The sequence below is a fragment of the Nicotiana tabacum genome, chromosome 23 (genome assembly GCF_000715075.1).
Source record: "Nicotiana tabacum cultivar K326 chromosome 23, ASM71507v2, whole genome shotgun sequence".
NCBI lineage: Eukaryota > Viridiplantae > Streptophyta > Magnoliopsida > Solanales > Solanaceae > Nicotiana > Nicotiana tabacum.
In genome coordinates, this window is record NC_134102.1 from 29234384 (window position 1) to 29248943 (window position 14560).

The window sequence follows — 14560 nt, forward strand, 5'->3', positions numbered from 1 at the left end:
GTTTCTCCCTTGATTCTTCTCTCCTGATTATCTCCGTGATTCGAGAGCTGAACCAACGTATTTCTCGAATGTAGGATGATGCAGACCTCCTGGGGGATGTGTGTGATCTCCTGCTTCTTGAACTATTTGATTGTCAAAAAGTATCCGACCAATTTTGATTTCTTTGTGAATATCCCAAGAGTTTATGGGATTTTTGAGACCCCCCTTCAAAGGAATATGTATCCCTTTTATAGGTGTGAGTTAGGGTTTAGGGTGGAGTAACCTCCAAGCAACCCTAATAAACTCTTAAGATTTCAAGAGTCTTCTAGTATCTTAAATTTAGGATTTAGCTTGATCCGTTAAAATTTCAATGTCTACAATAGCTTTGGAGAATTGTTCTATGCTCATTGGTATTAGTCTCGAAAAGACTTTACGCATTGAAAAGATTTTTGAGACAACACCCATCAAGACAGAAGGGTGAAGAAAAAAGGTTCATTTATCTGTAGATGTTTATTCCGATCAGCCAATTTCAAATTATATTTTTTGATTTGTTCATCATTAAATTGGGCTAAAATTTTGACTGAGTATTCTTCATATCTTGATCTTTAATCTGAATAGTTAGATCAAATTTGGAGGCTTGGAGCATATGATTTTGAGCCCTAAATAGCAACTCCATTTTTTGGATAATTTCTCTTCTTTCTTAATTGATTTCTTGTTATTATTGTTGCTCCATTCTTGATACTTGTTATTTAGCTAATTTTAAAAACTTTTGTAACCCTCTTATTATTAAGTAGAGCTTTTTGGATCTTTGGTATCTCGTAATTTTTTTTAAAGTAAATATACCACTAGGTAGGCTTCCTAGTGGCTAATATATAAATAAAATCCAAAAAGAAAAACAAGGATCCAAAGTTTACAATTTTTCCAAAGTCATCTCTAAAATATGCTAAGTTAAAACTATAGAGACTGTAAAAGCTAAGTATTACAAATGATGTCATAAACAACTTCCAACATATGGTGGTGTGTGTATCCACCAGCCAAGGGCAAAACCTCAATGTAGCACCTCTAACGCTCTCACCAGGAGCCAAGTTTTGCATTTCAAAGGACAAGGAAAATATGAATCTCCAACGAACACTATCAACTCCATGAGCTGTCAAACCATTCCAATAGCTTACCAAGTAGGTGTGATTGCACAAAGGTCTTCTTGAAATTAAAAATTCCAACAGTAACAAGTAGTAAAGAGTGCAAAAACATGTTGTCAACTGGATTTCGACTGAATTAATCCCAATTGATACAACCTGCCAGTTAGCTTGTCCATAGAAGGCTAGTTCCTGTATATGAAACCAATTCCAAGTGCTGCCATAACACCTCCAGATTGGACATGTAACTATGCCAATACCACTGAATAATTTCTTAGCAACACTCATAATTCCAATATAGCACATTGTCCATCTAAAAGCCTTGGATCCCAGTTTGTTACCACAACTAAGCACATCAGGAGACAATGCTACAATAAAGCTATGAAAAATCTGAATTACTAACTTGTCTCCTCACTTGCAGAGGCTTACTATATGCAATCACCTTAATCTAGTTAACATGACACCTTGTGATATTATGTGAAACAAAGAATGCTGCCTGCTTGTATAAGTTATCCCATATATCACTAGATCACCACCAGAATGAGTATGAGAACATGCAAATACCACCGGTAAGTAACCTAATGATATATAGAACACACAACAATAACAATACCAAGCAGCAGCTGAACTTACATTCCAATCCATGCTCATCAATCAAGTGCTCTTCTTTTGGCGATCCTAATCATAAGATTAAGAGTATGTGATTTGTCAAGGTTGATTAACCTCCTCCCTGCACTTGGCAGTTCAGAGAATGTGTGAAACTGGACTGTACCTGCAAAAGAGAAAATAATGTTAGCCAAACATTTTCCCATAGTATTGTCCTCTCTGAACAATTATTGAAAGATCACATTGAAGTGGTCTCTCGTCTCCTTTACTTCTGTCACAATGCACTAAGGGGGATCCCTTTCTCCTTCAATGACCTTCTTCAACACAAATGAATCGGTCTCCAAAATGAGAGGGTGAAGGTCATGTTCCACACAGTATTTCAGTCCCTCCACAATAGCTTTTGCCTCAGCTACACCATTGGTAGTAACACCTAATTCCATTGCCCTTGCATACACTAGGTCACCTGCATCATCTCTCTCACAAAACGTAGTGAACTAGGTTCAGGGTTTCCTTTTGAAGCACCATCAGTATTGCATTTGAACCATTCTATATGAGGAGCCTGCTATGTGACTGTTCTGATAACAAGAATAGGCTTGTATCCTTCAAGGTAGCTTATCATATCTGGACAAAGCAAAGCCATATTTGATAGCCATGGATATCTAACCCTTGCTAGATAATGCAATGATTTATTAACTTCATGGATCACTCTACTAGTTGATATTGTCCCTTCATTCCTACATGTATTCCTCTTCTTCCACAGCTCCTATGTAATGGTAGCTGGTGTCGCATGAAATAATGGCTTCAACTTTGGACAACACTTAGCATTCCACCATACCCTTATCACTTGCTTCACCTGCACCAAAGATATATTAATCCATGCAGCCCCCAACAATGTCTTTCAAACCTTATTAGCAGTAGGACTAGTTAGAAATATGTGATCAAATATTTCCTCCTGGGGATGCTGACAATACCAACATCTTGATATGTGTATATAACCTTGCCTTCTCCATAAATCATCTGTAGACAGCTTGTGTCTCCATAGCCTCATAAGAAGAACGATATATTGAATGGAAAGCCCTTAATCCACATATTTTTGAACTCTATATTACAGTTTTATATATGCCTAAGAATCTGCCAAGCACTCCCGACAATGAACTTCCAGTATGGTTTGTCCCAATACCTTTCACTGCCTTCATAGTGAACATTATGTTTAATATGCTCAGCAATTTCTTCAGGAAAGCATTAATCAATCTACTACTCATTCCATGTTCCTTCTTGCCTGAATTCTGCCACCTCTTATAAGTTCTCATCTATTGGAAAATCTAGAGGTAAAACATGATATAGTGCTCCTAATCCAGTCCAATTTTCTTGTCATATATTTGTAGTTCCACTCTTCATTTCCCACAAGATCTCACGTTCCACTTCTTCCCTAGCATTCAACGTCTCTCTCCAAACATGAGAGCCTTCTCTAAATTTCACTACTATTGATAGTTCATTTTTTCAATACTTATTCCACATAAATTTAGCCCACAATGATTTAGTAGTTCTAAACCACCACCAAAATTTAGCAAACAAGGCCTTTGATACATCATGAAGTGATCTGAACCCTAAACTACCTTCTTCTGTAGGAAAGGTTAAATTCTGCCAAGAAGACCAATGCCTACTCTTACCTTCCTCTTTGGTGCTCCAAAAGAAACATGCAAAGATCTTATGTAAGTGCTCAAGAATATTGTCAAGGGGATCCAAAACTGATAAAAGATGCACTGGCATGCTTTGCAACACACTGGTGACTAGTGTTGCCTTTCCTCCAAATGATAGAAGTTTTCCTTTCCAATAATGCAGTTTAGCCTTCACCTTATTCACTAGATCATCATAGTAATTCTCCTTCTAGTGTAGAAGATTGGACACCCTAAATATGTGAAGGGAAACTGATGGTAGGCTATAATCCCATATTTTAGTCGCTTATTACACTCTAATTCACTGCACTTTACTTGTGTTGAGCTTTAATTGGTAGTGTTCTTCCACTTATTGTGTGTTTTATGCCTTGTAGGAGTGATTTCGAGTTATGTAGATATTGTGAAGATAATTCAAGCTATTTGGAGCTTTGAAGTCTGAGTAGAAGCCCAAGCAATTAAGCTGGGATCACGTTCGTGGGTCAAAAACCAAGTCTGGATATCAGAACTTTAAAAAATTTATTTCTGGCCATAATTTGCAATACCACCCTGCGGCATGCCCCGCGAGGCATTAGTACAAAAAGTGGCCAGAAATCATATTTTGGCATGTTCTGGAATTTCCTACATGCGCGCCGCATGGAGCGGCGCGATAGCCCAAAAATATTAGAGTGACTTCCCAATTCCGCTAAAAAGGATAATTTCATCCGGGGATTATTGGGATGGTTTAAATACACGGGAAAACACCATTTGTAGGACTGTTTTGATAGATTTTTGACCTAAGTAGGCCAAGGAGGCTAAGGAGGAGTTGTAAGAACACAAGCACAAGGATTTCATCATTGCTTCCTCACTCAAAATCCGGGTTTGGATTGAATCTATATTTTTCTATACTTTAGTTACATTTGTCAAGAACTTCTTCATGTCTATGGAGTAGTTCCTTTTGGGTTTTGATGGATTTGGTGTATTGATGATTGTTTGTGGATTATAACTTTATTTTTATGTATTTGAATAGTTTTTGGAAGATTTAATTGTTGCATCTATATTCACTTGTTCTTGTAATCGAAAGAGGCATAACTTGTGATGTCTTTGCATTGTATTGTTGGTTGAGTTCATATATTATTCTAAATAATCGAAATAGGCTAGTTGAATAATTAATTAAACCTAGTTAGGAGGATAATCGAGACAGGTTCTTCTAAAGACCAATCCTTTACACATTCTTGCATATCTTCACAGAACTTAAATTGATTCATATTGTGAGGTTGAGACTTAATCGAGAACGGAATTTCTACTAAATAATTGTACTGATAATTAAGTAAATTTGACAGACTCACTTGAACATTAGAAGTGAATTATCTAGAGTTAGATCCCGAATAATTATCTTGCACCTATCCTATCAACCCCTATTTTCTCCCATGAATAATTTCCTTGCTTACTTTTGTTGCGATTGTCATTAGTCAATAACTTTAGGTTCTTAGTTAATTGTAGTTAGAAATTATAGAAATCTCCATTGTTGATCCTCCTGTATAGCAATCTAGCTATAAACTACGAGAATACTGTTTAAGTCCAATCCTCGTGGACACGATATTATACTATACTATCTTTGACTAACGAGCACAATTTAAGTGTATATTTTGTGCTCGTCAGAAACTCTCCTCTAGCAAAACTTGTAATGTCACCAACTTCCTGAAACAATGCATGTGCAACATAGGCATGCATATAGTAAGAGATCTTAGCTTTGTTGATCAATTGGCCTGACACCTGCTCATATCTGCCAAGTACTGCCACGATCTTACTCAAGGAAGAAGGATGAGCTGAGAAAAATATTATTGTGTCATCAGCATATACCAAGTGGTTCAAAGGATCAGACCACTTAGGCATACCAAATCCAACAAATGACTTGTCTTCAAACAGCTTGTTCAAAGACCTAGATAACACCTCACCTGACAAGATAAATAAGGTAGGAGACAGTGGATTACCTTGCTTCACTCCCCTTGTCGATTTGAAAAAAACCTGAGGTCTGCCCATTCACTAAGACTGAATACCAGTTGTTAGATAACATGTTTCATACCATGTTAATAAAGTGTTCAGCAAACCCCATTCTCCTTAGAACATGCAACAAATATTTCCATGAAACCCTGTCACAAGCCTTTGCCATGTCAAGCTTAATGATAACATTGGCAGGCTTACCTCTCAACCTTATGTCAGTGACAATTTCCTGAGCAAGAAGAATGTTCTCAAATATGCTTCTCCCTTTCACAAATCCAGACTGATTGGATAAGATTAGGGAAGGCAGAAACTTCTCTAATATATCATTAGAACCCTAAACAACACTTTATTGATAAACTTGCTTAAACTTGTAGGTCTTAAGTCTGAGGAAGTCTGCACTCTTGGTTTCTTTGGTAGCAACATCAAATTAGTATGAGTGATAGACTTAGGCAATGCAGCACTACCATAAAAATGAAGCACCATATTGTGTATGTCAAATCAAATTACATCCCAGCCTTCTTGATAAAGCAATCTAGTAAATCCATCAGGACTACTGGCACTATCGCCACTTATCTCAAAGACTGCAACCTTAATCTCCTCTAGAGTTGGAAATCTAAACAAATCCAAGTTCTGCTCCATTATAACCATATCAGGTACATTCTCCAGCATAGAGAAATCTGTAGGATCACATTCTCTAGTGAACTGTCTTTGATAGAACTCAACTACAACATTGGCCATTTGTTCATGATTTTCCAACCAGTTGCCATCTCCATTCTGGATCCTTTTTAATTGCAGTTTATTCCTTTTGCCATTAACATGATTGTGAAAGAAACTAGTATTTCTATCACCCTCAGTAAACCATGTCATCCTATCTTTTTGCTTCCAGTACTGCTCCTCTATACTTAAGTATTTCTTCAATTTTGCGTGAGCGTTTTGAAGAATAATCCTGTTCTCAATTGTAGGCTCCTCCTCAAACAACATCTCCTTGACCTTTACAATGTCTTCTAGAATTACTAACTATTTGAAAATGTCACTAAAGGTATCCTTACTCTATTTAGAAAATGTTGTCTTCACCTTCTTCAATTTATACTTGAACATTAGAAATGGATCTCCTATGAAGTCAGCATCCCAATTCTGTCTCACCACCTCCTTAAATGTAGCATGTTTTGTCCAGAAATTCAAAAATCTGAAAGGCTTGACAAAGTTTTAGTCTGCTCTCCACAAGTCATGGTGCATGATCTGAACCAGTTCTAATCAAGTGCTCCACTTAAATTAAAGACAACATGTTTTAAAATGGCAAGTTTACAAAAATTCTGTCCAATCTTTTGAAAATACATTCAGCATTAGGTCTCCCGTTCCACCATATAAATGGACTTCCTTTATATCCTTGATCAAATAAGCCACGGGAGTTTACACAAAATGCGAAGTACTTATATTCAAGAGGATGTACTTGGAGGCCCCCTATCTTCTCATATTCATGTAACACCACATCAAAGTCTTCTCCTACTAGCCAAGGAAACTCCATGTCACTTTCCATATAGTACAAGTTATCCCACCATTCTAACTTGTCTAATGATGAACACTTTGCACACAAAAGTCATCATAATAAGTTGCCCAATGTCATGATGAAAAACATTTACAGTCACTTGTTCCATTAGCACAATGACAAAGAAATTGTGCTCTCTTTGCATATTGATCACCCTAGGAAAGGCCTGCTGTGTATTCACAACCCTAATATTCCAAATCGGTATCTTACTCATCATTTGGTCTGTGAAACTACCCTATTGGGCATAATTCTTTTAGGTTTAGGTGCTTCTTTATTTTGTGTCTGGTTCTTAGCTTTCTTACCATCCTTTGCACTAGTTCTGGGAGGTAAATCAGCTTCTCTTGCCTCTTGTTTGAAATTCTCTACAGTTGACTCATCATATCCTTCTTCTTCAAGTTGTTGTTGCTCCATCAAAGCTATCTTTATAGGTACAACATTGTGTGTGACTAAGTTATGTAATGTCTGCAAAGGTGTCTTCAATGGAATATTGAGCTGCAGTTGCATAATTTGATCAGTTCCTGATTCACAGGCCATTGGTATTGCCTATAAAGATCTAGTTGTCTTTGGAAAAATAGCCTGCTCCTCAATTACCTTAGCATTCTGCTCCAAATTTCCTACAACTTCCTGCATTATCATGAATTAAAGTTCATAGACATTGCCGAGATTAGGGTTCACTGTAGCATTCTTTCTCGAATTTACTGTCCATTAAGATCAGAGGTCATTCCCTTAGTTTTTCATTGATTTTCCCTCATTGTATCCTCTAAGACATCAACATTAACATTGCAAACTTTTTCCTTCCCCAAAATCTCCACCGGATCACCTCTAGAATTGTTAAAAAATTGAACAGTTCCTTTAGGGTTTAATGTTCCATTGAAGCTCTTCTTCCAGCCGATTCTACAGTTGATCCACTCAGTGATTCTAGATTCTTATTGTTCTTATTTAGTACCTCCAATTGGTTGTAAAGATTGTTGATCGTTGGTCTTCTCTAAATCTTCAACCCTAATTTCCTGCAAGCTAGGGTTTACTGTAGACCTGTTGTCAACATTGTCTACCTGTTCTAGCTGTGTGTTTCCCCTTTGATCTTCGACTCATGTACATTTTTTTCCTCAGAATTATTTTTTAACTCATGTACTTTATCACTCCATAATGGTCTATCACCTCTAGTAGCTCCAGTTGACTTAGGTGAATCCACAAAAGTATGAGAAGGCACCTCTTGCCATGAGTGGTTTAGGGTAACATTGAGCACCTCCTTAGGGGTACTAAACCTTCTTTGAACATAGTCAACCATCATTTCCTTTATAGTTTCATCAATAATCCCAGTACCACTATGATTAGGGCATATATCTCCCACCGAATTTTCTTTTCAAGCTTCCGTGGTTTCCTCCACCCTAATCCTTGTAGTACTTGGATTAGTAACCCCTTCATTAGCCACAACAGAAATCCCAGCACCCTTAGGATTGGAGCTGGGATTTTCTACATTCCTCACCTGCTCCTTCTCATGAACCTTCTTAGCATTATTGCCATGCTGCTTCTTCTGTTGATCTTTGCCATTATCTTCTACTTTGCCATCAGTAGTCCTCAAAGTTGGTTGATCAATTTCTTCAACCACTAAAGCATCAATTTTCTTTTTGTTTCCACTACATCTTCAATGATCTTCTCTTTGAATTTGCCATCTTCCTTCTCCTTTCCATTGTCAATTATGTGACTATTCTTATCTCGTTGATACCTAATTTTCCTCTTTTGCATCCACTCTTGCCTTGCCGGATTAGGAATAGGTTTTCCTAAAACTTTTCCACTAGTTAGCACCTTAGTTGGGTTAGCCGCAGTACCAATCACCTCTTTTCCAGTGTTACCATTTTCAGCAACTTCATCAAATCTTTTGTGTAATTCTGGGTGAATTACCCAGTAATCAGGCTCATTGTGACCTTTCTTCTTGCAAGTCTTGCAGTACTTAGGCATGTAGTTGTTTTTTTATTTTGATCCACTTAAACTCCTCAGGCCCATACTCATCTTCCTCCTTTACTATTTTAATTCTTTCAGGGAACTTAGACAACAAGTTAACCTCAACCTTCACCTTTGCACAATTAGGTCTAGTACTATTTTGAGTTGCAATATCAACATATAATGGATTGCCAACAGCACTTGCCAATGAAAAAAATACATTTCTTACCAAAACAATTGGGTGGCAACTCCGGAAAGCTGATCCAACCTACTTCAATTGGTGTCTTCTCATCAGGCTTCCACCATGGATTCCACTTTGTGCACCTTATCTGCCACATATCACCTTGGGCTTTCAAGTGAAAAACAAGCTTTGACAGAATATGAACATAATCCTCCATTAATGACAACCTAATCAACACATGATTAGCTTCAATTAAACCTATTGAACAAGCTCCTTTAATCTCACATTGAATGGGAATAACTTTGCGTATTTCACTGATGACAGGCTTCCCATACGAAAATTTTTCAAGTACTGCCAATTGAAGGCCTTATTGAACGATAGATTGTTTCACTCCTTGTTTCTCCCACTTGATAACAGGCTCCCCATGTAAATATTCATCAGGTTTGATTGGTATTTGAGCTAGGGTTTGCATGGGCGCATTTAATATTTTTGGTTGCAATAGCTTCGTGTAATTCTGTAATAGATTGGGTGTTGTAATGGATTGGAGGGGCTGTGGAGAGGTATTTGACGACTGACCAACCTAATGAGGAGGATGGCATGTGGCCGGAGCAGCCATTAAAGGCTCACGAGAGATTTGTGCTTCAGTCGTCCCTGATCACCAATCTCTAGAGCTCTCCTCCTTACGCGAAGGTTTCAAGGATCTCGTAATTTTTACCTTCGATTTGAAGGATTTTTTACGATACATTTTGTGTTCTTTATCTTTTCTATTCTAGGGTTTGTCTCCTTCTCAATATAATAGTGGTATCGAAGACTTGATTATTTATCCAAAATTTTATAGGATGGAGGCAAATATGAGCAATATGATATATTTTAATGGGAACAATTATAGAAAAGCAAGATGAAACATCTGCTATTCATGAACAAGACGCATCTATCTATTTTGCAGCTGATAAGCCCGAAACTATGTCGATGAAGATTGAATTTTGAGCACCAGCAAGTTTGTGAATATATAAAACAATGGGTTGAAGATAGTGTTCGCAATCATATTGTAAATGAGACATATGCAATATCATTGTGGGAAAAAGTTGTAGATGCTTTATGCTTCAAAAATTGGGAGTTGTTCTTGATAAAGCAATTGATGACCTTTAAATACAAAGAGGGAAGCCCTATTCTTGATTATATAAAATATTTTCAAGGGGTCCTTGATCAATTATTTGGAATGAAAGTTAATTTTTATAATGAGATACAAGTAGTTTGGCGCTTTAACACTCTCAAATGTATTTCTTTGATAAATTTAGCTCTAGGTGGTAAGTGACAATAGAATAAGTCAAGAGTGATGTGTTGAATGAGATGTAAGAAAAATATCTCAGGGTTCGTCCACACAGGTAGATGTTTTGGTTACAAAATATAGGGGAGAGATGTAATAAAAGGTTCAAGGAATAGAGGTAAAACCATAACCAGGTCAAGGTCCAAATACCAAAATTATTCGTACAACCATTATATCGAGAAAGGACATACGAGAAAGTTATGCTACAAGTTGAAGAAAGACATAAAAGCAGAAAGAAAGTAAAAAATAACGAGAACAATATCGATATTATTATTCGAGATGACTTTATCTTTGCTTATATTGAAAACATCATCATATTGGTATCCCATGAGATAAGTTGGTTAATTCTGGAACTACCTCACATGTCACACCAAGAAAAGACTTTTTTTTATTTTATACTCCTGTTGACTCTGGAGTATTAAAGATTGGTAATGCCAGTAAAGTTAAGGTATTTGGTGTTGCAACAATTTGTTTCAAGACTAATAATGATTCGACATTAGTTCTTCCGCTGGTGAAGCATTCTTCGGACTTTCCCTTAAAATTAATCTCCACAGTAAGACTCGATGAAAAAGGTTATTATAGTGCCTTCTTTAGTGACCAATAGAAACTCACCAAGGGCTTATTAGTTGTGGCTTAAGGAATCAAGTCTTCTTATTTATACGTGACATAATGCTTTATTTTTGGTGACTCCATAAATTAAGTTGAAAATGATACTTTATCAAAATTATGGCACAAAAGCCTAAGTCATATGAGTGAGAGAGTGGGAGATATTACGTGTTTGGCTAAGAAAAATATACTTTCTAGAGTGAAACAAGTGAAGCTAAAAAGGTGTGTTTATTTCTTAGCCGGCAAAGAGAAAAGTATTTTCTTTCAAAGCCATCCTTCTTCAAGAAAGTCAAAATTATTGAAGTTATTACCACTCTATTTAGTTTGGTCCCTTTAAAGTGAAGTCAAAATGTGTCATACTTTACTTTGTGACTTTCATTGATGATCATTCTTGCAAGGTCTGAATATATCCTCTGAAATTCAAAGTTCAAGCGCTTAGCGTGTTTAAGGAATTTCAAGCTTTAGTTGAGAGACAGACCAAAAATAATTAAAATATATTTGCACTGATAATGATGATGAATATTATGGTCCCTTTGATAACTATTATAGAGCACAAGGAATTCGACATTAGAAAACTCCATCCAAGATGCCTTAATTGAATTTGGCAAAGACGATAAATAAAACTCTGGTTGAGAGAGTTAGATGCTTGCTTTTAGAGGCTAAACTTCTAAATTCTTTTTGGGTGGAAGCACTTAAAATGGTTGTTTATGATATCAATTTGTCTCCTACTATTATTTGGATGGTGATATCCCAAATAGAGTTTGGCTTACTAAAGATTTTTCTTATGATAAGTTGAGACTTTTTGGGTGTAAAGCTTGTGTGCATTTTCCTAAAGATGAGAGATCGAAGTTGGATGTCAAAACTACACAGTGCGTCTTTATTGATTATAGTCAAGATGAGTTTGGGTATCATTTTTACTGTCCAGTTGATAAGAAACTTATTATAAGACATATTTTCAGGGTAATAAGAGCTTAGTTGATGTCAATACAATTTCTACTACTAAGGCACCTATTGTACATATGAAGGAACCTAAGATAATAATGAAGATAGTGATCACGATCAAAATTATCATCAGGGTGTAGATATTATTGATGATATTGTGGTTGATCAACAACCAATTCCTGCTCAGTTAACTACTTGAAATGCTCCTGAAACCATTCTTAGAAGATCTAAATTAATAATAATCAATGACTAATTAACAATACGTTGTAACGACCCGACCAATCGTTTTGAGAGGCGTCCCGTTCGGTGGCTTAAGGTTTTGAGAAGTTTCGTATTATGAATTATGACGTGCGTGTGTGGTCAAGTTCAGATTTCGGATGATTCAGGATTGATTTTGAAAAACGATTCTTGCTTTAGAAGCTTAAGCGGTAAGAGTTGGCCGGAGTTTGACCTTTATGTAGATGACTCCGAAATGGTATTTTGATAATTCTAATAGCTTTGTATGGTGATTTTGGACTTCGGCATGTGTCTGAATTCAGATTTGGAGGCCCGTACATTAATTTGATATATTTCGGTGGAAATTGGAATGTTGAAGGTTTGAAAGGTTTGATCGGGAGTTGACTTTATTGATATCGGGTTTTGATTTCAATTTTGAGAGTTTGTATAGCTCCGTTGTATCATTTGGATATTTGCATGCAAAATTTGATGTGATTCTGGGTTGATTTGATATGATTCGGCGCGAGTTGTAGAAGTTAAAAATTCATAAGCTCATTAAGCTTGATTCGAGGTGTGATTCATAGTTTTGATGTTGTTTGATGTGATTTGAGGCCTCGAGCAGGTCCGCATTATGTTATAGAACTAGTTGGTATGTTCGGACGGAGGCGCTTCTGCGATGTTGGGCTTGGGCGGGATTTATGCTTCTGCGGGTTGGCTAACATAGGTGCGTGGCCGCATATGCGGTGTGCCCATCACATATGCGAGTTTGTGGCTCAGGGTGACTGCCCGCTTTTTTATTTCTTGTCTCGCTTCTACGGTGTCGCAGGTGCGACCTTCCTTGCGCAGATGCGAAGCTTGTTATCACGAATCCAGTTTTCCTCTGTAGGATGTCATGATGGCACATAGTCCCTAAGGCTAAGTAAGCCTAACACTAGTAGATTATGTAAATAGATTTTTAACTAAATAACTACTAAACATAAAACAAAAGTTTCTATAATAGGCCAACAATCTCAACATGATACAATATCCCAAAACCAGTAGTACAAGTCATAGGCTTTGCTAAGTATCACTAGAAAATAAAATACAACAGAAGGTGACTTCGGAGCCTGCGAACGTCAAGTAGGTATACCTTGAAGTCTCCAGCCACACAGACATAAGTCTCAAACCAACTCGATCATAAGTACCTGGATCTGCACAAAAATATGCAAAAGCGTAGCATGAGTACAGCACAACGGTACCCAGTAAGTATCAAGCTTAACCTCGGTAGAGTAGTGACGAGGCTAGGTCAAGACACCTACCAGACATGTAAACCTGTACATGATATAACTTAAAGCCAACAATGAATAGAACGTCAATGTAAGGCCAATAGCAGAAGGATAAAAAATTACAATCACGGTAAAGATAATGGGAGCACGAATGGCAACGAGAAACAACCAAGTAATTAAGCAGCAAGATAGTCGGGGTACATATGAAATATGAATGAATTCAAGTAAGGGAAACCGATGAAAACTCAATTAATCAAATTATTCTTAATGCACGAATCTCAACAAGAATTTTCCCAGGTACCACTCCTCGTAATCTCAAATCATAAGTCACAACTTCCAAACCTTACACACATGGCACCTTGTGCCCATATTTTTCCAAATCACTTTCGCACGGTAAAATCCACGTGCCATCAGGAACATAGTATCCGTGTCAAATGATAATAAAGAATATTCGAGGGTTCTATTTATATACAATAAAGTAAAATTACAGTTTCTGAACTAAGTAAAAATTCAATGAGAAAATGAGTTTATTTTAGAAATCATTTGGGTGAAGAAAATAATATTTTCAAATTAAATAAAGCATCAGATAAGCTACTAAATTTAATATAGAATTTATTAAATTAAAACGTAATAACAATTCTTTTTAAGTAAAGTAAAAACATCAGATAGGATAAGGAGTTTAAGTTGAAAAATCAATTAAAGTGAAATATGACAACTATTAAGAATAGTGAAGTACCAAATGAAACGACGAGTTTTAACTTAAGAGTCACATAAGGTAATCATGTTAATAATTTATTTTTTAAAACTGTTATGTTATAGATAACTCACCAGGGTATGAGAGAATGACTCAGCGTAGTACATTCATTTTGAAAATCAATTCACCATAATAATAATAATAGGAAAGGAAAACAGGAAATGACGGCAAAACAGTAAATTAATGAAAACAACTCAATCCTCGAAATCAGTAAATCCAAAAATAATAGCCCTCAGAATCTCATATGATAAATACCGAAAGCTAACACAATACAACAATGAATACAACACACACAATCCTTTGCGCCGCGTAACCCGATCCCACCGTACAAACACTATCCCCGTTATTTCACCATATCAATATCAAGAATAACATATAAAATTTGTTGCGGCGCGCAACCCGATC